Raw genomic sequence first — 22,018 nt, 5'->3', positions numbered from 1 at the left:
GATAGTACAATAAAAGCATTATGTGTCTTTTGAGTGGAAGAAATACATATCTAAATTAAGGAGAATGGCCTGGCCTCTTAGTAAAAGGGCAGGTACAAAAGAGTGGCTAACTGTTATGAACAATTTCCAAAAGATTCTAAAGTTTTAAGATTCTATGGCAAATGTACCTATTATCATTGGTCTGCCTAGACAAATGATTACAATTTAATCTGGTTTATACTCAGATGTGCAAGAAACAGATAATACAATCTTATTTATACACTTTTGCTACTATCAGAATGAGTTCATTTTTATCTTATTCCTTTGAAGTTTTGTTTTCCTTTCACTTTTACACTCAGAACCTAGCTGCTTTCTGTATATTGAAGAATTTTTCAGTAGGTGATTATGGCTTTTGTTTACTGGTATTTTCTGTTTCTTGCATGTCTCTTTTCTTTTAATGGGGTTAAGGCAATGCTGAAAGGTTTTACAGTATGCATTATAGAGAGACAAGCTTAAATGTATGCTGCCATTTCTACAAAGCTGATAAGACTCAACCAGGCCATGTTGCTATTTGAAACAGGCAAAGGGCAAGGGCAAGTTATCCATCTGTGGTTGCTTCTGTTGCTGTTCCTTGTCGTTTCTTCCTGTACCCTGTTCTTTTAAACTGCCTCCCACCAATTTCTTTGTTACGGATCAGAATCTCCAACTCATCTTTTGTAGGCAAGGTAACCACTAACCAATTCTGAGATATCTAACTTATCACAAACAGCACAAAAAGATCACTTTCCAATACACATCAGTTTTCTGAGATAAGAAAACTACAGGGAGGATAGTTATAAAACCCAGCTACATGCTGTACAATAAAGCCATATTTATTCCTGGAATTGCTCGTTTGCCATTGTTTAAATGGAGTATCAGTTATAAGTATTGAAAAAATCTGAAATAGAAATAAATAACATCTTTAAAACGATCATCTTAAATGTAGAGATTCTACTCAATAAGGATAGTTGCAGTTCATCCCATCTTCATAGATTTTTTTTAATATTCCACAGAGGTGGCATGAACTCCTCGTGTGGTGAAGTTACTCTGTTCAGATTAGAGTGACACTCCGGCCTTGTGAGTTAGAATTCCAAAAGAATTATTGTATTTAGCTTTTAATTCCAGCATGTACATGTCTTTTCACATTCACCTAGGATTATTATCGTTACAATTTAATTTCCATTGTTACAAGAGATTATAACTTTGATTTTTTTTTGCCTTGATTCCAAATGGTCAAATTAAATTGCCAAAGCACAACCATGTTTCTTAAAAACTCCCCAGGTAACGATACATTCTTACAACCTGGGGTACTTGTTTTTCTTTTTTCCTGAATCTTATCACCACATTTTTTTCAGAATTTATTTATTTAGAGAAATTATATGGCCGTCTATTCACTCTTGATGACTCTGGGCTACTTACAAAAAAAAGTTCAATTTTTTTTGAAATAATATTCATTCACCTGAAGACTTACTATCAGTAGCAGAGTATATTAGTAATACAAAGCCCATCAAGTTAAAATGAACCACCAATGTCGCCATTGTGAGAGGAATTTTTGAATTCAGCCTAAATCCACAATACAATAAGTATATAGGAGATAATATCAAAATTAGTTTAGCCCTTGGGAAGAGAGAGGTGAGGGGAGACAGAGAGAATGAATTATGAAATGTAATTTAACTATAAGTAGAATGACAGTGTGGGGCAGTAGAGGATAAGAAAGGCTAATCAATTATGGTGATTGCATCAGTTGCTGTTATTTCTGTACTGTTGACTCAAAGAAGGTAAGACATTCCTTGCCTTATCACAATGTGTCTCTGCTCTCTGTTTGGAGTTTGTCTCATTTTGAGGTTGAAAGAACTACTTGGTGAAGAAGTTCAGCTCCCCTCCCTGCATGGAAAGAAACTCCTTTGATGGGGTACAAGAATGAAGTCAAAATCCTCAAAATTTTAGCACTATTTCTTCCACATGCTGAAGGAGTACAGCTCCCCTTGGGAGGCAACTCTTTCATCCAGTCCCCAGAGATGAAAGGGAGTCTTCTCTCCAGATGGCAGCAGCTTGCAATCTTCCCTGCTAGCTTCCCCACTGACTTTCTGTGGAAGCTGGTAGAGAAGATTGTCAAATGGTGATCAAGGGTTACTTGGCAATTGTTTGTAAATAGGGACAGAGTGCCAAGTACCCAGATTGCAAACATCTTGACAATGGGGTGGTGAAGTAATATTTTGCAATGATCAAAAGGCCTTTAAGGGACATAAAGTACCTCTTCCAAGGCTACTGTAATTGCAGGCTACATGAACAATTGTAAGGTGAGGGCTACCTGTACTGCCACTGGTGCTGTAGATTCAAAAACGAACCTTCTGGGATAGCACAGCTGAATTTAGCTTTTATTCTACAATTCAAATGAAAATGTGGCAAGGACAAAATTATTAATTTTAAAAATGCAAAATAAAGTCTATCTAATGTAGGAAACTTCATTTGAATTGCAATGTCCAATTTAATGCAATACAGGTTGTATTTTCACAAACTGTTGTGGGAAATGACTGAAATATAAGCCATTGGTATTATCATTTCTTTGCTTTTATGGAATCAAAAGATTCCCACGAAGGTTTTTGGAGAACAGGAGTAAATTGCTTTTTGAACATGTAATAATTTCTTTCATTATCAGCAAAAAAAATAATTATAATCCCTTTTACCACTAGTAAATTTCCTTTACTATATCAGCATTAACACCTGTTAATAATAACAGTCACTGTCATAATCTCTATGCCTGCAGTTGTATACAAAGTTTTACTTGTTTTAGGCATATGACATAGTTTCAATACCAAATACAGCCAATGGGGACTTTATAAGAGTCCAAGGGACATTTCACAGTATACTTTGGGATATCTCATATGTTAGAGCTGGTATTGCATTCAAAGCAGATTTCTTTGCTTTGGGTGCAATTCCGTGCCATCTGAGAAAGAAGAGTTTCTTGGGGAAGTGAGTTTATGGTTTGGGATAATTTAATTGCATGGAGCTCCATTTATTATTCATTTCAATATACTTTGATTGATGCTAGATAGGGCTTTGTGTGCTCCACAGATTTGTCCCTGTTATTTGGAAGTGACTATGGATATGGTTGGCAGTTGTCAAGTGGACTGAAAAGATCCAGGTTCTTGTCCACCATGAAAACTTATTGAGTAACTTTGGGCCAGTCATTCAGTCTCAGATCAGTCTTCCTCATGTAAGTCATGGTGCAATCCTAAATAAAAGGCAGGATATGAATCTTAGAAATCATCATTGTCACTTTCATCCTTATCATTAAGATTTCTTACATATTTTCCTACCAACAAACCACAATGCAGTAATACACCTGTATCTGGCTTTACAATAAATGTATTCTGTTGCTGCTTTCATTTCATTATAATGAAATGAATGTTAAAACTCTATTTTTCTAGATTTTTTGCTCTCTCAAACAGCAGGAGAGATGAAGATTGATGCTGTTTTGAAGGAATAAAGGCACATACCCGGAACACCAGCTCTGAATCTATCTACAACCAATAAAATTGTATTTTCCACTTGATATTTGTTATTTCAAATGTTCTTCATGCAATGAGTCATGTTTTTTTTAAAAAAATAAAGGTACAATTCATTCTTATTTTGAATCAGCATGAGTCAAGAATAATTATTCCAACTTAGTTATAAGTGGTAGATAATGGAAACAACCATCAAATTTATCCATAGTCATTGTGTCTGTAAAGTTACAAATGCTCTTATACTAGCAAATTCACTTGCAGACATAAGAAAAGGTTAGTGCCTTATTAAATTGCCTATTATTTTAGAAATTCAGCTATTGGGGCTTTGAGGCATGCAGAATATTAACAATGCACTGTCTGAGCAAGGCAGTAGAACTGGGTTTTTCGTGCTCCTCTCTTCAAAACAACTGATTTGGTATTTCCCAAAATGTATTCTTAGACAGGACTCAATATATATGAAGTAGCTTCACAACACATTCTGTGCATATTAGTCCTGTATTGCCTTGTGTTCAATAACATTTGCTCCTAGGTTCTGCCTACTTAACTCCTCAGGTTTGCTATGCTGCTTGAACATGTTGGAAATGTGTGTGGGATGGTTTCCATGGGGGTGAGAAATTAGGAAGAATGTCTAGAATGTATACTAACAGTATATATTCTCAGCAAGATCACTGCAGGTGTGAAGGTCATGCAGATGTCCACCTAAAGTAGGGATGTCAAACACGCATCATCACAGTGTCATCACATGACATGTCACAACTTTTTCCCCTTTGCTAAACTGGTTGTGGGTGTGGCCATCATGTGACACATCCAGCCCATGGGCCACAAGTTTTACACCTCTGACTTAAAGCAAGAAGGCAGTTGTACTGGGCAGCAGCAGTATAGGAAGATGGATGATCATTTTGGTCACAATAGCAAACATAATTTCATCAAGAAAGACCACATGGATAAGATATCATAAAATAATATATGTTGTAGCACCAGATTATGAGCCCCTCAGGACAGATGGTATTCAACACACTACTGAAGAAAAGCTGAGAATCTTTTGAAATAGTTATGATCCCCATTCCCTGCCCACTTCTGGGGGAAAGTTACTGCAAAATCCCCATTCCCTCCCCACCCCACTAACCCGCTTTCCAGCTCCGTTCTCCTGTTCAGGGCAACAAAAGAAGATCAGTTGGATGGCAGTGAGACCACCTATTTGCTGGTTCTCCTAACTACACAAAATTTCCGCTACTGGTTCTACAGAACCTGTCAGAACTGGCTAAATACCACCTCTGAAATAATATCAGGTTGACTTAATAGTTGGCCATATAATATGATAGTAACCATGTTTGTGCTCCAGCCATTAATGCAGAAAAAAAGTAATTTTACAGTCAAATTCAATCTGAAATCAAGACAACATGCAAGCAAGATGTATTGCTTGTGGTTGCTTGCTGAATGCCAAAGTTGGATATAGTAGGACCAAACTGTAGATGGAAAGTGTGACTTAGGACACAGAGATGAAACAAGTGTTTAATTTTTCAATTTCTGCAGATCCAATATTTTTTTCATTGCTAACACTGTCTTCAAACAGCCAAACAGTGGCCACATGGTCATTCATGTATAGGTGGAGTATATATAAAGTGATTATTTTATTGATATGCAGATGTAGAAGAACTCACATATAATGGCAAGCTTTGCCAGTAGCTGATTGTGTAATGCATCGTTAACTGTTTATATGCAAGATCTTGACCATATACTGTATCCATCTTTTTCAGGAGATCATCAGGAATTTATTTTAGGTCCATCAATAACCATTGACAAGAAATCAGAGGATATGATATCTATCTTTAAGGATGAATGTGAAAAGAGATTGTGAAAGAACAAGAAATAGAAGAAATCAAAAGAATGGGAAAAATGCCAAGAATGAAAAGAAGCCAAAGCAAAAAAAAAAAAAAACCTTTCAGAAACAAATTTATCAAAAATAAAGAAATGATAAAAAACAAACTTGTTAAAGACGTAAGAGGCAGCATTGTAACATCTGTAAAGACACTGAAGATGGAACAGCCCCAGAAAAATAAAGGAAGTCTTTCAAAAGGTTTCTGAATTCAGAAAGATATTGCAACCATACCAATAGAAGAGAATATATGTAGGTCAGGGTTGAACTGTGAGATCATTGGTGCTCTCTGGACTTAGTTGTCTTGCTGCAGATGCATGTTTACCCAACTAGGTAACATGTTCAGTGCAGGGGTGGGTTGCTGCTGGCATTGCTGCCGGTTTGCTTCGCTTGTGCGAGCACCAGCCGGGCATTGTTCGCGCATGTACAGTTCAATGTTAATTGTTGAAAGACCATTAAAAACTAATAAAAACCTTTCTGACAATGGCAGCAGAGATTGGGGAACTGGTTCAGGGGTGTGGCCAGCCTGTGTCGCTACTGGTTCGGGTGACCCAGACCAAAATATTACTACCGGTTCGCCCGAAATGGTGCAAACTGGTAGCAACTCACCTCTGGTTTAGTGTGAGATACTGGCACTGATAAAATATTAGGTAATATTTTCAGTTCTTCAAGAACCAAGAACTCCCCATTGCAGCCTTAAATTGGTATCCTAAAGGATACCAGTGAACAGACAATAACTGATTTGAAGAACATCAAAGATACTGAAATTCTGTATAGTAGAGATGTCAACATCCAAAATATCTTAGAAGATGAGCTCTAATTTCCAAGAACCTCTAGTAATAGAAGATCAATTATTGACCAATCTCAAATTATCATATTTTGACACATTATTTAAAGACCTAACTGTCTTGAGATGTTGATAATGCTGGGGAAAGTGGAATGAAATAGAAGAAAACAACAAACAGCAAGATGAATGGACTTGGTGATGAATGCACAGTTAGAAGATCTGAAGGACCAGGTTGGGGACATAAGATTCTGGAGAAGTTCTATCAATTTGGATGCTAGGAGTTTATATTGATTTGATGGAGCATAACGACTCAAGCAATGACTCAATCTATCTAGTGTTGTTTTCATATATATATTTAAGTTTTAGTTACAGGTATGCATTTTATAAAAGTCTCATAGCTTTTAGAGATTTCTGTTTTAAAAATGTTTTCCAATAAAAACTTTTTTTTGTCTTTCTATGAAACTATGGCAGTAAATGTGCTGAACTGAAAATACTGTAGCAATGTGCACACTTTAAATGCCTTTCTATATGCTTCACATATACAGTATTTGCATTTTATGTATCTTCTAGGGTTCATTATATCTATCTTAATACTTTAACCTTTGTCATTTAACTCTATCCAACTTTAAGCATTCTGCAGCTGTTTCTACAGGATTAAATTTCCTTCCTAGAATGTTGAATCTTTTATGCTGTTCTATAATTGTAGCATTTTATTAAAGGCATTATAAGCAACATATAAGTCTGCTGTACTGGCATTTTCTATCAGCAATTTGAATTAATGCAGAATATTTTATAAACGGAGCGTAAACAACTACGTATTCCAAGTGAAACAAGGAGAGAACTCCATGATCAACAATTTTCTCAGATTTATTGCCTGTGAGTCTCTGTGTAGATCTGAGCAATTTCACAAATTGGAAATGGCTTCACCACATTGTCGTGTGTATTTATAAGGGGTTCCCAATTACCAACATTATTTTTCAAAGTCCTTTAGATATAGTCTGCTCTTATTTACTACATGATTTCTTTTTAAAACACATTTTTGCACAGAAATATGTATCAGTTTGCATTACTCAGTGTTAAGGTTCATTTTGCTAGGTGTCAGTATGATTACCCAGTAGCTAAACAGTTTTGTGAATCAAAGCCCTATAAAGTCCCCATTCTGCTGAAACTGACCTAAGTGAAGCTGGCCTTCAGGAACAGGAAGAGGAGAAATCGAAATCCTGCACGATATGATGGTTACGTTATAAAAATTCTGCTGAAATGGAAAATAGAAATAAGTTGAATGTTGGCCCATAATGCCCATTGAGAGCTTTAGGGACCAAAATATTTTCCATCTTCATTTTGTTACTCAATCTGCTGCTACTGTTCTAAATAAGCTATTTTATTTTATTTTTTCCTCTTACCAAGAAAATGACCCAGGCTACTTAGGGATCACAGAATACATAGCTATGTAGCATTGTGACATTAATTAGACTTGACTACACCAGGGATTGACAGTGTTCTCAACTTTAAGACCACTTTAAGCAGGGGTGTCAAACTGGCAGCCAATGGGCCAAATGCATCACATGCAGGCCTTGCCCACCCCAGCTCTACGAAGGCAAAAACATCATGATACACTACGTGATGGCAACATGATGCCGTGACTCTGACACCAATGTCTTAGAGCCATGATAGCGAACCTATGGCACGCGTGCCGCAGATGGCTCATGGAGCCATCTCTGCGGGCACATGAACCATCGCCCAGGTCCGCTCTCTTGCGCATGTGTGTGCACCTCCCACTGGCCAGCTGATTTTCGGAAGCCGTGGGCATGCACAAGGTTGGGCGGGTTGCACGTGTATGTGTGTGGATGGGGGATATGGCACTCCCTGCACCACATTTTTGGTCCCAGGAGGCTTCAGGGAGGTCTGCTAGTATCAAAATGGGGGTTGGGGATGCTGCATGCCCCCGCCTCCCTGTTTTGGTGCTAGCAAAACTCCCTGAAGCCTCCTGGGATCAAAAATGGTGGTGGTAGCATGGGGCACACACACCCATGCCCCATTTTTTGTTCCAGGAGGCTTCAGGGAGGCCTGCTAGCACCAAAATGGGGGTCATATGGCATGCAGGGGGAGCATGGGGGAGTCACGTGTGCATGCGTATGGTTGGGGGCTGTGGGGGACATTAGATTCTGTGGGCTGGCACACGCGTACACGCACTTTTGGCACCCGAGGAAAAAAGGTTCACCATCACTGTCTTAGAAGAAAAGTACTACAGATGGTGGGGTCAAGGCAGAAATGGACAGGCTTATACTTTTCTTTGTTTTTACCTCTTCTCTTTTTGTATCCATTCATTTTAAGGCTACCTAGATCTGGGCTGCAAAAATCCAGGTGGCCACTTTTCAGCAGCATCCAACAAATTGTAACTCAGTGCTGCCAACTAATTGTACTCAGGATTTTAACAGTCTGGGGTTAAAGAGTGGCAACTCTGATTCATCTGTTACTCATTTAATTGCCCATTTCTTGTCTTTCATGTCCATCTCTAAACACAAAGCACCCACTGTGATTGTCTCCATATGTTTGCTACTACATTCTCAATCTTCTAGATCTTTCGCAAATGAAGTCAGGTCTAATAAGATGACAGATATGCAAGCACAGTAAGCATCAGTCAAATTAATTTTGAAGGACAACATTTTCCCTTGGGTTTCATCAACTTTCATTCCTTCTAGGATCACTCACAGCCAGACAGCTTTATAGTAGTGAATAAGGTGCACAACTGTAGAATGAGTTGGACTGCCAGAACTGATCCTAGTATTTGCAGTAGTCTTCTTCCTTCCCCTCTTCCTTTTTCTCTCCTTCCTCCTCCTTTTCTTCTTCCTCCTCTTCTTCTTCCCCTTCCTCCTCTTTTTCTTCTTCTTCCTCTTCTTCTTCCTCCCCTTCCTCCCCTTCCTCCCCTTCCTCCTCTTTTTATTCTTCTTCCTCCTCTTCTTCCTCCTTCTCCTCCTGCTCTCCCTTCTCTTCCTCCTCCTCCTACCTTAATTATAAGTTCTCTAACATTTGAAATGTTGCATAACACTTGAAATTACATCTAATGTAGTTATTTCCTCAATAACCTTTGGCAACAGAGAATAATTTTGTCTAAGAAATAATGATCCCTTCTACCTTACAAATTGTACAGCTTTGCTCTGTAGAGTAAGCTACTGTCTTTGTCATATCAGAAGGTACAGTATTATGCCAATCTCCACTCAATCTTATTTTCTTGCTTAAAAATCAAGGAATTTCCACCATATAAATGTATATTAAAGCTACTGTATCTATATTAATCTATATTCTTGTTATTTATGTACATAATTTTCATCCTCACTTTAAAAATAATAGCTTGCTATCAATAATAGTTAGAATGTTCGTGTAATAACTTATATCATCTCCAATTATCTCCATTTTTTCATAATTACATTTTCATTATATTGTTCAGGCTATACTTTAAAATTGCAATTGCTTTTCCTGGGAAGAATTATTTCATTAATTTGGGTATTATTTATTTATTTTATCATTATTGGAACAGACCCAGTTTTTTTCCCTAGAAACTCCATATAATGTCGGCATGTCTGTTTGTCTCTCTGTCTGTCTTTTCCCCCTTACACTTCTGGGATGTCCCAGATGACAATGCAATAATAATCTTCTAAAATGAGTAGGGAGAAAATCATTAGTCCTTAAACCTTTGATCCATTGCCAGGGTTATCCTGGAGTGATGAGAACAGTTTCTTAACTAGAAGCGATTGGGAGAAATAAATGCTTATTTAATTTTTAAAAGGGGGAGGAAGAGACTATAGGCACTGTTCTGTCACTCACAGACAACTACAAACCACAGGGTGCTATATTCTCAAGTTGTGTTTTAAATAAACAGCTCAGTTCATCGCTTTTAGGGTATTAACATCTCTTCAGAGTTTTCAGTGAAAGTACAAAACCCGGTGACTGACTGCAGCTGAAGTCTCAGAATAGCAATGAAGCATGTCAAAGGCCAGTCATTTCTGGAGCTCAGGCTCCTGTACAACTCTTGCACACCAATTTCCAAGCTGTCCTTTGGAAGCTATATGGAAAGCAGCAGCCACCTTGATCCATATGAGGAGCCATTGTTGTACAAGCTCTCGGGCTGAAGAAAAGATCATTATACACATTACTTGTCTGCTGACTTAAGCAGAATGAAATTATCTAGCCTTTTTCAAAGCAACGCCGCCTCCATTTTGTAGGCAAGGCTCGAGGCATCAGAATCCATGCCACTCTTTTCTCTAACCCCACCATTATTAGCAATGCCACTAGTAAATGTATTGGAACCTCACTTGTTTTGGTGCTGTTATTAAAGAATAAATAGAGCTGGAGGAATTACACTATACTGGTAGTGAATACCTGACAAGCAGGAATGCTGTGGCCAGAAAGCGAAAAGATCAGTTTAGCTACATTTGAAGGTGGCCTTGTATATAAATAGAATAGTGAAGTAGATATTTACCACTCTGAACCTGTCAGTCTGGATATACGATAGCATTAAGGTTTCATTATGTTCAGAGAGAGAAATGCACGCACTGTCAATTGCCAAAAAGAGAAGCTTCATTGCTTCATGCTTAATCTGGGGCTAAGGAAAATATAAGCTCTCTTAAAAGTTGCTTTTTTCTCGCCTAGCGGCACCCCCTCTCCAGCTTATGAGTGTAATTCACAATTACTTTTATTAGAGGGCCACTTTAAAGCAAAGATAAGGGGGATGCCCTGCTCTCCTATAAATTTCTTGAAAAGCCATATGGATTCATTTCTTAACAGGTTTTCACCACTATTCACTGGCAAATGGTACTTCCAAGTAGTATTAAATTAACTCTCATTGCCAGCTGCTGGCCACTATAAATCTACTACATTATATATATATCACCCCTCTCACCCGTCATCGCAAACTTATACATGGAACATATTTGGGCATACCAGGGGTTGTAACACAAATACATACCTATTTCCCTGGCTTAGCTGATAATAGGAGGAGAGCCTGTGGTGTAGTGGCTAACAAATCTGCCTAACATGTAACACATCCCAGGTTCAAATCCCAGTAAGGGTATGGCTAGCTGATGAGAGCTAAATAGCTTGAAATGGATCCATACTAGTCTCCCTTTATTTATTTATCAGCACAAATACAACACACACACACACACACACACACACACACACATTATTTATTTATTTAAACTTATTAGTCGCCCCCTCTCCCCACAGGGACTCGGGGCGACGTACACAAGCAACAGTCAACACAGTGTCATACAGAGGAGGTAAAAAATAAATAAATAATTACAATACTGAAAAAGGTTAAAACCTCAATAACATTAATAGTTTAAAAACTAAAATTAACAATTAAAAATGACCTAGGGGTGGATAAGTTGTCGAGTTATGACATATGTGTGTGTGTGTGTTTTCGTAGATTTTAATGGGTGTAGGTATGTTGGTCTTTTTGAGTTTCGAAGTCATATCCCTCTTCACCCAAGTGCCCATAAAAGAAGCCTTGACAGCTATCCAGAACAAACACAACCCCCCTAAATACATCCTGGACCTGACCAACCACTGCTTAACCAACACATACTTCATCCATAATGGACAAAGATACAAACAGATAGAAGGAGCACCCATGAGATCACCCCTCTCACCCGTCATCGCAAACTTATACATGGAACATTTTGAAACTAATGCCTTAGATAAATCTGAACACAAATCCAAACTCTGGCTTAGATATGTTGATGACACTTTTGTGATTTGGCCACATGGGAAAGAAAAACTGGACAACTTCCTCACACATCTCAACAGCCTACACCCCAAAACACAATTCACCATGGAAATAGAAGCAAACAACCAACTTCCCTTTCTCGACATCCTAATCTACAAAAAAACCCAATGGCTCCCTAGGACACACCATCTACCGGAAAAAAACACACACCAACCGCTACTTAAACACGCAATCCCATCACCACCCTGCATAGATCAACTCTGTAGCCAAGACCCTCATCTCCAGAACCAAAAGCCTAGCCAATAAAGACCACCTGAAAACTGAATTACACACTCTCACAAACGTATTAATCTCCAACAGATTCCAAAGAAAAACAATTACCAACCTAATCCAAAGGGAGACTCCCCCCAAAAACTGAGAAACAGAACAGGACAATGGCATCACCCTCCTCCCTTACATCAAAGGCATCACAGATGAAATCAATAAAATTCTCCACAAACACAATATCAAGACAGCCTTCAACACTGACCAAAAAATAGCCAACATCTTAAGGAACCCCAAAGACAAAATCCAGCTAGAAAACCAAGGAGTCTACGAAATACCATGCATAATCTGCAACATACATTGGACAAACGAACAGGAGAATAATGCATGCACCGCACAAGAACGCAATAAGAAAAAAAGAAAAAACGTCCTCCCTTTTCCAGCACCTTAAAGCTACAGGATGTGAAATTAATTTTGAAGGAGCCAGGTTAATCTCCAAGAAAATAATTTTGGAAGCTTTCAAAATAGAGAAACACCCCCACAACGTGAATAAACGTGATGATACCTCCCACCTACCAGACATCTGGAAACCAGCCCTAGTCAACAAACGAGCCCCACACACCACCCAGGCCGTTACAACATGAAACAACAATAGACACACAGCCAGCACCAATCAGCACCAATCTATCAGTCATGATACAACCACACAACCAATCATTCCACTTACTGAAACAAAGCCAGCACTCCACACCCCACCCCCACCAAGATTTATAGAAAGACGGCAGCTCCGATCACACTTTAAACCCAAAACCCAGCCTGAAGATGGCGAGTGAGACCTCGCTGAAACGTTGCCAAGGCAATCTCAATCTTACACTGCTGGTATTTAGTCCTGGGAAATTTTTGATGCATGCTATATATCACATATATAATTGTTTTTTGGTGGATGTTTAGGACACTTGTGTCTTCTCTTCCACTTTTTTTGATGCACTTGCAAAATGTAGATGGGAGGAACAGATTTAAATGCCAATGGATGGTTTTGTGTTTTTAAGTTTTTCCCAACATGAAGATAGACTTAAATGGCTAGTTTATGATCACATAATGATAAAGTACAGCAACTGTGAGGAAGAAAATAATAAAGGATATTTTTTCTGTCCAAGCATTATGTAAAATTAAGAAATGTTTCTGTTTTGAGATACATGAGTTTTGTTCAGCTTGTGGGGATGTTGATTTTCAGAAGATGTTATCCAAATATCATCCATCATAAAAACTGGAATGCAAGTTCAGTGTGAAAAAAATTCTGAGATTTCTCCATTAGGGAAGATGGCTGTGGATATGATGACAACCGACTCAGGCTCAACCCTTCCAAGACGGAGTGGCTGTGGGTTCCGGCTCCCCGGTTCAACCAGATAATTCCATCTCTGGCCATTGGGGGCATTCAACTCGCCCCCGTGGAGCGGGCGCGCAATTTGGGCGTCCTCCTGGATGCCAGGCTGTCCATGGATGAACATGTGACAGCCGTGGCCAGGGGGGCGTTCCACCAGGTTTGCCTGGTGCGCCAATTGCGCCCCCTATTGGACCAGGACGCCCTACGCACAGTCACCCATGCGCTGGTGACGTCTCGCCTGGACTACTGCAACGCTCTCTACATGGGGCTTCCCTTGAAATGCACTCGGAGACTGCAGTTGGTCCAGAATGCGGCCGCGCGGGTGATTATGGGGAGTACTAAGTACTCCCATGTGACACCTCTCCTGCGCGAGCTGCACTGGCTTCCTGTGGTCTATCGAGTGCGTTTCAAGGTCTTGATTATGATCTTTAAAGCTCTCCATGGCTCAGGACCTAGTTACCTGCGGGATCGTATTCTGCCCCATACATCCCTATGACCCATCCGCTCGCACAGAGAGGGACTTCTCCAGGTGCCGTCCACCAGACAGTGCCATGGGGCGGCGCCTAGGAGCAGAGCCTTCTCTGTGGCGGGCCCAGCCCTGTGGAATGACCTCCCCCCGGATATTAGGACCACTACTGACCTCCGCTCCTTCCGTGTCAAGCTCAAGACCCACCTTTTCCAAATAGCTGGCCTGGCTCAACCATAACTTCGCAACGCTCCTGATGGGTTTTTTTTAAAAAATTTTAATTTAGTAATTCTATTTAAGGGGATTTTAAATTGTGTTTTTAATTGTCTTTCACTTATAAGTCAACTCTCCTCCATGCACATATGTATATGTCTCTGTTCTTTTTGTATATATGTGTGTCTTATGTGTATTTTTATCCGTCTTTGATTGTACGCCACCCCGAGTCCTTCGGGAGAGGGTTGCGGCTAATCAAATAAAATTATTATTATTATTATTATTATTATTATTATTATTATTATTATTATTATTATTATTATTATTATTATTATTATTATTATATTGACTTCTCAGAAGTCTGAGCTTCAATCCCTTCATATTTCATTATGTTTGTGGTGCTGTCCAGCAAGCAATTGCAATTTGATCTGCTTCATGGTAGGAATAATTGTATGTGGTGGTTGTTTAAGAATTAATCTTAAGTTTGAGAATCAACATTTGCAAGCTTCTGATGTGTTAGGATTTAAAAGTTGGAAAGTGGAAGCAACTTCAACTTGTGATTATTTCATCTTTACTTCTTCTAGGAATTGAGCGGACATGGTTTGAGGCTCCCTTCTCAAGAACATTATTTTTATGAAACCTTCCCCTGTGTTCATTTTTGGTAAGAAACAGAGAAATGCTACTAAAGTGAAGCAGTAGATTTACAAAGGTGATCAATATCATGATTAACTTGGTAATGTAGAAGGCTGATCAATCATATTATTGATCAGTTTAAGAAATGCATTAGAGTAACCATGTAATAGTATGGTTATATGTGTCAATGGCAGAGTACACAGATATTGAACTAGTCAAATTGTCTTGCAATGTATGCACATAATATTAAAGAGAACTGGAGCCAAAGGCTTCACAAACTTTTTATTCCAATTTATAAGATTAATCCCCATGGCAGTTTACAAAATGACAAATAACAGTAACAACAATAAAGAAAACCTTTATAATTAATAGACATCACTCCTTCCTAACAGTTGAGAGTTTAATGAAATTAGGGGCCTGTTATGCCATGCAACATTCTCATTCTCTAGGCATCATTTTTAACCCCACATCTAATCAATGTGCATATGAAACCAAGAAGCAAAACCAAGTACACATTACTGATGAGCAATTCACCTTCCTCCACATTTTAAGTCACTTGGGTGTGCCGATGGGAGTTTTGTTGACGAGGATGGTAGAACGGCTGATTGTTTTGTGAGAATTCTTTCCCAACTGGAAATCATATCACCGATGCAAATGATAGTATTTATTAATCAGAGGGCACTCTGGGAATCATAATTTAGGCTTCCTCAATGTAGTTTTAGGTTTCGAAGAATTGATTGTTTGATTGATTCTAAGTTGCAGACAGGTTTCTAAATGTTCAGATACAGGTAGTCTTTGACTTATGACCACAATTGCAACTGGAATTTCTATTGTGAATCATTGTGATCATAAGTCAGATCCAGTATTATAATGATTTGTATGGTGGTCAGCTTCCCCCGTTTTTTGCTGAAATCAGCAAAAACAGATGGCAAATTTGACTTCAGGATGCTGCGAATGATGCAGTGGTGGATTCTGGATCCAGTTGCAACTGGTATGCTGTGATGGGGCTGGGCATCCACCATGGGCACGCACACTGTACACGTAGGTGCACCCACTGCCCTGCGACACTCCAGCTGCTTGCTGGAAGTCACGCAGGTGCCGTATGCTGTACACGCATGCGCAAATGGTCCAGTTAGCTCAAATAGAGGTAAGGAATGAGGGCGGGTAGGTGGGCCCTCCAAAGCTGTTGCTCCCATCTGCCACCAGTAAGCCCGTACCGGGGTGTACTGCCTGGAACCTGCTACTGGAATGATCATAAATGGATGCTTGTTGGCAAGCAGCTAAATTGCAATCACATGACTTTGGGGATGATTCAACAATTCTAAAGTGTGAGTATAGTTGCTTTTCCAAGGCCTTCATAACTTTGAACCACCATTAAATAAATGGTTATAGGTTGAGGATTACCTGTAGTCTTATTGCAATCAGTACATCTATAAAGAGTAATATTTCACACTAGTTCTATGAACATATTTATAACGCAATTGAGGCTCAGAATTTTTTTAACATTATGAAATAGAGAAATTTTTGCAAGCCAAAAGATTGTATTAGTGAATTAGTGCATTAATGCAAGAATCAGTGTTTAGAATTATGACCAGTTTGTCACTTAAAAGTGCCTGTAGGCCACACTGACACCCTTAGACTTCAACGTTATTACTAGTAGAATATTTTTCTGTATTTGCCTATATTTTTTTCTCCATAGTTTTCTATGTCTAGTTGTCTAGATGAAATGTCTTAGTCTGTCTTCATGTGGCTTTCAACAGTCTCAGAGACCTCCTCAGAATTTTCTATGGCAATTTCTTTATTTTGGCAAACAATATTCTTCATTTTGGCAAACATTTCTCCAAGCACACATACTGGGTGCTGACATATATAGTAATTCTGGGATAACAATTCTGTTAGTAAAGGTAGAATCATCTTATATTGTATATGCCTCTATATTCCATCTGAGAGCCAGTTTGGTGTAGTGATTAAGGTATCCTATTCAATCTTCCTAGAAACTGGGAGACTGGGAGTTCTATTCCCTTCTTACATACAAAGCCAACTAAGTGACCTTGGGGTAATCACACTTACTCAACACTAGGAAGGCAATGGCAAACCACTTCTGTAAAGGCTTGCCAAGAACACTACAGGGACTTATCCAGGTAGTCTCCAAGAATCAGACATGATTGAATGGAAGAATAAAAAGTCTGTAGTTGTGGAGTACTGGCAAAAATCTACCTTCAGTAAATGAAACTGAGCATGCAGAATGGTCCCAAGTTGTTATCACATGCCTCACTGGGGAAAGAAACCTTAACCTTTAAAGCATTGTTCAAAATGTCATCAAGCAGTGGAAGATTGCTGTCCCTGATGAGTTTAAATAAGGTACATCAGCAATTTTCACCAATATTTGAGAGCAATATTATATGCCTGTCCCCCCCCCAAAAAAAATAGTTAAAAAACTGAATGTCTGTTTGAGTGTTTACGTATTCCCTTATTTTTAATTATAAAAAGTAGAATGCTAGTTCAAACATTGGTCTCCACAACAGAGTACATAATGGAGCTTTGGCATTCATAGAAACTCATTTTCACAAATGGGAATTATACCTATAACTCCAGATATTATCTTTATATTTAGGTCAACTGTTGATTATATAGTGTGATTGTTTTGGCAGCAGTTGTCTATGATCTAAGAAAGTCATGATTGTCATCCCTGCTTGCTCTTCTGACTGCAGGTGTCTGGGGGTTGGTCCTTAGATTTGGGTAAGCAAGGACCAACCCCTACATGATTCATGAAGTGGTTGAAAATTTGTATCATCACTGAAACTCTAAAAGATCTACCATTATGGTGGAAATCAGGCAGTAGCACTCTAGAACTCTGGCTTGCTAAAAAAAATATCTGAAATAGGAACTGGCCAAGAATAAAACTGGAAAATGCATTCTTGATAGCTTCTTCCCAACATTAATATTGCCTTGTTTCAGAACTCTATCTAAGGCAGGGGTGTCAACCTTGATTTCATTGAGTGCTGCATCCGGGTTGGGTTTGACCTCAGGGGGCCAGAGTGGGTGTGGCCAGCTTGACATCACTCATGTTGTGAGGGCTCCTGTGGCAGCCCAAGTGCTCTGCCAGCAGAAAATGGTTCCTGAGCTCTATTTTCAGTTGGGATGGCCTCCTGCAGCCCTCTGCCAGCAAAGACGGCACTTGGGGGGGGGGCACACACAGCCCTCCCAAGTTCCATTTTTGCTGGCAGAGACTGCAGGCTGATCCTTTGCTGTTTCTGGGGTGGCCCCATGGGACAGATCTAGATACCCCATGGACCCTAGCCAACCCATTGGCCTTGAATTTGACACCACGATCTAAGGTCTGAAAATGGTGCAATGTTATGTAATAAGATAAATTAAAATAAACAGTATTATATTAAGCTTTGCACAACATTGATGGAAGTTATTTGGGAAGGATAGAAAATGCATGTTGTACTTTAATGTAGAAAACCTGTTTGGAATCTATTTTTCAGGCTTCCTTTTTCAATCAATGCTAAAAAAATATTGGGGAAACAAATGATTGTTTTTCTGACTGATGTGAACACAAATACAATTCTCCCTCTTCCTTTTGTGATGTTGTTATAATTATATTGTAAGTTTTGCACAGTTCTTTTCTTTTAAAACATCGTTTTTGGGGGATCTAATCTTTTCACTAATAGCTAAGCACCTGGTCTCTGGTGCCAACACAAACAGTCAAAAACTAGTATGATATATTTTTCATCCTAATAGGATACCATATTTGTCATTTTTATTTTTAACTTTTGGTTTTTTTAAAAAAAAAGTCATTCATACTTCAGTGTAAAATAATTCCATTTATGAGCTGCAAAGTCTTGCAACTCCCATATAATATACTTTTGCAAGATAAAAGTATATTATATGGGAGTTCTGGAATAAAAGCAACATAAAGTCATCATGAGAAAAATGTTGGAGAAATAGTACAAGGAATATAATAAATGCAATACATATATACAAAATAAATATTACTTTGCTGGCTTGAGAACTCTGGAAGCTGAAGTCCTTATATTTTGAATCTGGCAAGATTGAGAAACACTGGTCTAAATCTTTGTAATTTATCAGGTTGCTCTTTGGCTTATAATATCTATACAGCTGGAATAATTTCCGTACACAAAGCTATTATGAAAATTAATGACACTCTAGCACTCCTTCAAGGAATTCTTTCTTCCTTTGTGTATTCCCTGTTTCTGCATTTGCAAGTCTTCTAGACCAGTAGGTTATTGGCATCAGCTGTCTTTCATGATCTTGGAGCCATGCTTCATTTATTTCATTCCTCCTATATCAATTCACATCACAGAATACAGTAGTTCAGCTTTGGGCAATTTGCTTGACTTCCTGAAAATTTCATTCCCCCACTGCCAAATGCTGTTTGATTTGAGCAGTTCACTAAAAAGATTAAGAACACCTCCAGTTATTCCTTAGCTGAACGATGGATTCTAGAAGATAATTCCTCAGACGTCTTTGCTTAGTATGACCTTACTCTACATTTATTTATGCAGGATCCAACATATGTGAGCTCTACCAGATGTGCAAAATGTTTGGCTTTATTCAGAGACCTTTATAGCTCCCAAGGTTTTAGAAAGTTTCTGGTCATAAGTAAAATTGTAAACTAAGATGTTATTCATGAATACAAGAATTCCATCACCAAAGAATCTTAGCATTTTTACACAAATGCAATATTTCTTTATAGAAGTGCTACAAAATCCCAAAGGGATCTTTTGAAGAAAAAAAAATCTATGAAATGGTTTAGTAATTATAATTAATTTGGCACAAATTAACTTGATCTGCTATATCATTAGCAGAATCAAGCAGCAAGAATATTGAGCACCTGCAAATTTATTTATAATAAAAATAATGCACTTCTCTTTTTTTCACAACTTACTTTAGCTATTTCAGACCTTGGCATAGCAAAAATATTCTTATTTTTCTTGGACAAAGTTATTATCAATAAGTTCTACTCCACTGGCCCAGGGATTCTTTGAATCATCCCTCCTTTCGAGTCACAGAAAAGAATCATATCATACTGCTGAAATGAATTATGTAGGTATCAACTCCATCTTCAAAGTTTATCTTTACCAATAGAAGTTTAGTAAGCTTCTTTTGTTGTACCAGCATTACTTTTTCAATTGTAAAGTTGTCAAGAGCTGCACAACCTTTGACTCATATGTCGGCATTTATAAACAAATGAGGTTCCAGTAACACCGTGAGGCTTTGAAGAGTTTCTCCACACTGTGCACTAGGTCTGTAGTGACTTACACTTCTCAGAAGGTGTGGATTTAAACTCAATGTTGTATGCCTCTATAATGGATATTAACACTAAAATACCTTAGGAAATACAAATTATTGCTGGCAGATTCTGGAACAGCATCTAGAACTCTTGGGCTGTTTTACCACCGGCTGCTCTGATCAAAGATCTTAGCCCAGCTTTTCTTCATGTTTTCCTGCCAATGCTTCTATGATACTTTATGGCAAAACCTTCAATTTGGTGTTGCTGGAAAATAGGTGTCAGAAGATGCCAGGGACATTTCAAGTATGTTTCTGTCATTCAGGACACATAGCACCCACTGAGTTTGTCCTCTTGTCCCAAAGAGTTCTTATTTGTTTCCTTGTGAATAATAGTACCTGATTTATCACCCAGCAATATGCAGTTTCTGCAACCTGACAGCAATTTTGAGACAATTTTTGGGGGGCCTTCATGTAAAATAAAGTATACAATAACTAAAAGCAGCTGACCTACTCAATTATATTCTGCTTAGATATAGCTTATTCCTAGCACTAGGTTTACGATTGACTTACATTTTTTATTAGCCCAAACCACTTGGAATTTAATATTTCTTTACATCCTTATCCTTATTTTAATTCTTTAGTTTTATCACAAGACCCATTGTTTTAACTGATTTATATTGGCTAATGACCACAGGAAATATGGATTCTATTTGTTTGGGAGACTGGGATCTTCCAGCAACTCCTTGCAACCCATCAAGTTCTTTGGTTCTTCATCAGTTCAGATTTTTTACATTCAGCCCAGCCTCTTCTAAGTTTAAAACATTTTCTATCTGTAACTTTTGAAGCAAATCTTGGCCAAAAGTGCCCACACCCTGCTGGTCTATGATAATTTCATTTATTCTGGCTCCAAATTCATAGATATTTTTCCCACAAGAACAAGCAATTCACAATTGTGAAAATGATTTTTTAAAATTTCCTGTGCCTGCATGGAATAAATGATAATGCATCCCTGAACTTCTCCTTCCTCCTTTTTCAATTTTCTATCAGTTCAGCCCCAAAACAAATATTTCCCATGCCTTCAAGTATATTTCATTTTTATTCAAATTTTACTCCTTCTTCTTCTCGTTCCCTCTTTCACCTCCCTCCCTCCCTCCTCCTCCGCCTTCTTCTTTGTAATTCTGAATAGTTATTTCTATTTTAATTTACACTTACCATAGACATTTAACTTGTTTTATGGATTTTCTTTATTGCTGATGTTTTTGTGAACTGCAGCAAATCCATAATTGACTTGGCAATATACAAGTGGAAAAGAGAAAGAGATCGGAGGTGGTATATATATGGAACGTACCACTTGCTCTCTTTCCCACCTTGTAGCAGCCATTTGCCTCTCTGCTAGCCTTGGCCTTGCTGCTGGCTTCCCCACTGACTTCTCCATGCAAGCTTCCCACAAACAATAGAGTGGGATATTAGGAACTCGAGGGAGGGAGGGAGGGAGGGAGGGAGGGAGGGAGGGAGGAAGGAAGGAAGGAAGGAAGGAAGGAAGGAAGGAAGGAAGGAAGGAAGGATTGATTGATTTCTGATGCTCTCTGGCAGCTTTTCACAAGGAAATTCTGTGGGAAAACTGGCAGGAAATCAGAAGTCACTCCACCACTCCCATGTTCATTCTGTCTCTCTGTTTAGGTAAGGAAATCTCATTGAAATGATGACCCAACAGGGCACGGATTGTCTAGTTCAGCGATGAAGATTACATTTTACTATAGCCCATCTGTTTTCTGGCAGCAGATGTTCATATAAAATTTTGATCTAATAATCCCCTTTGGTTGGGTGATATTTTAGCATAATAGGAAAGAGCAAATGAGTTATCTATCTTCAATAATGAGA

Source organism: Natrix helvetica (assembly GCF_964273705.1).
Source record: "Natrix helvetica genome assembly, chromosome: 4".
NCBI classification, from domain to species: domain Eukaryota; kingdom Metazoa; phylum Chordata; class Lepidosauria; order Squamata; family Natricidae; genus Natrix; species Natrix helvetica.
The sequence above is the reverse complement of the archived record's forward strand: the minus strand, read 5'-3'. Positions refer to the sequence as shown.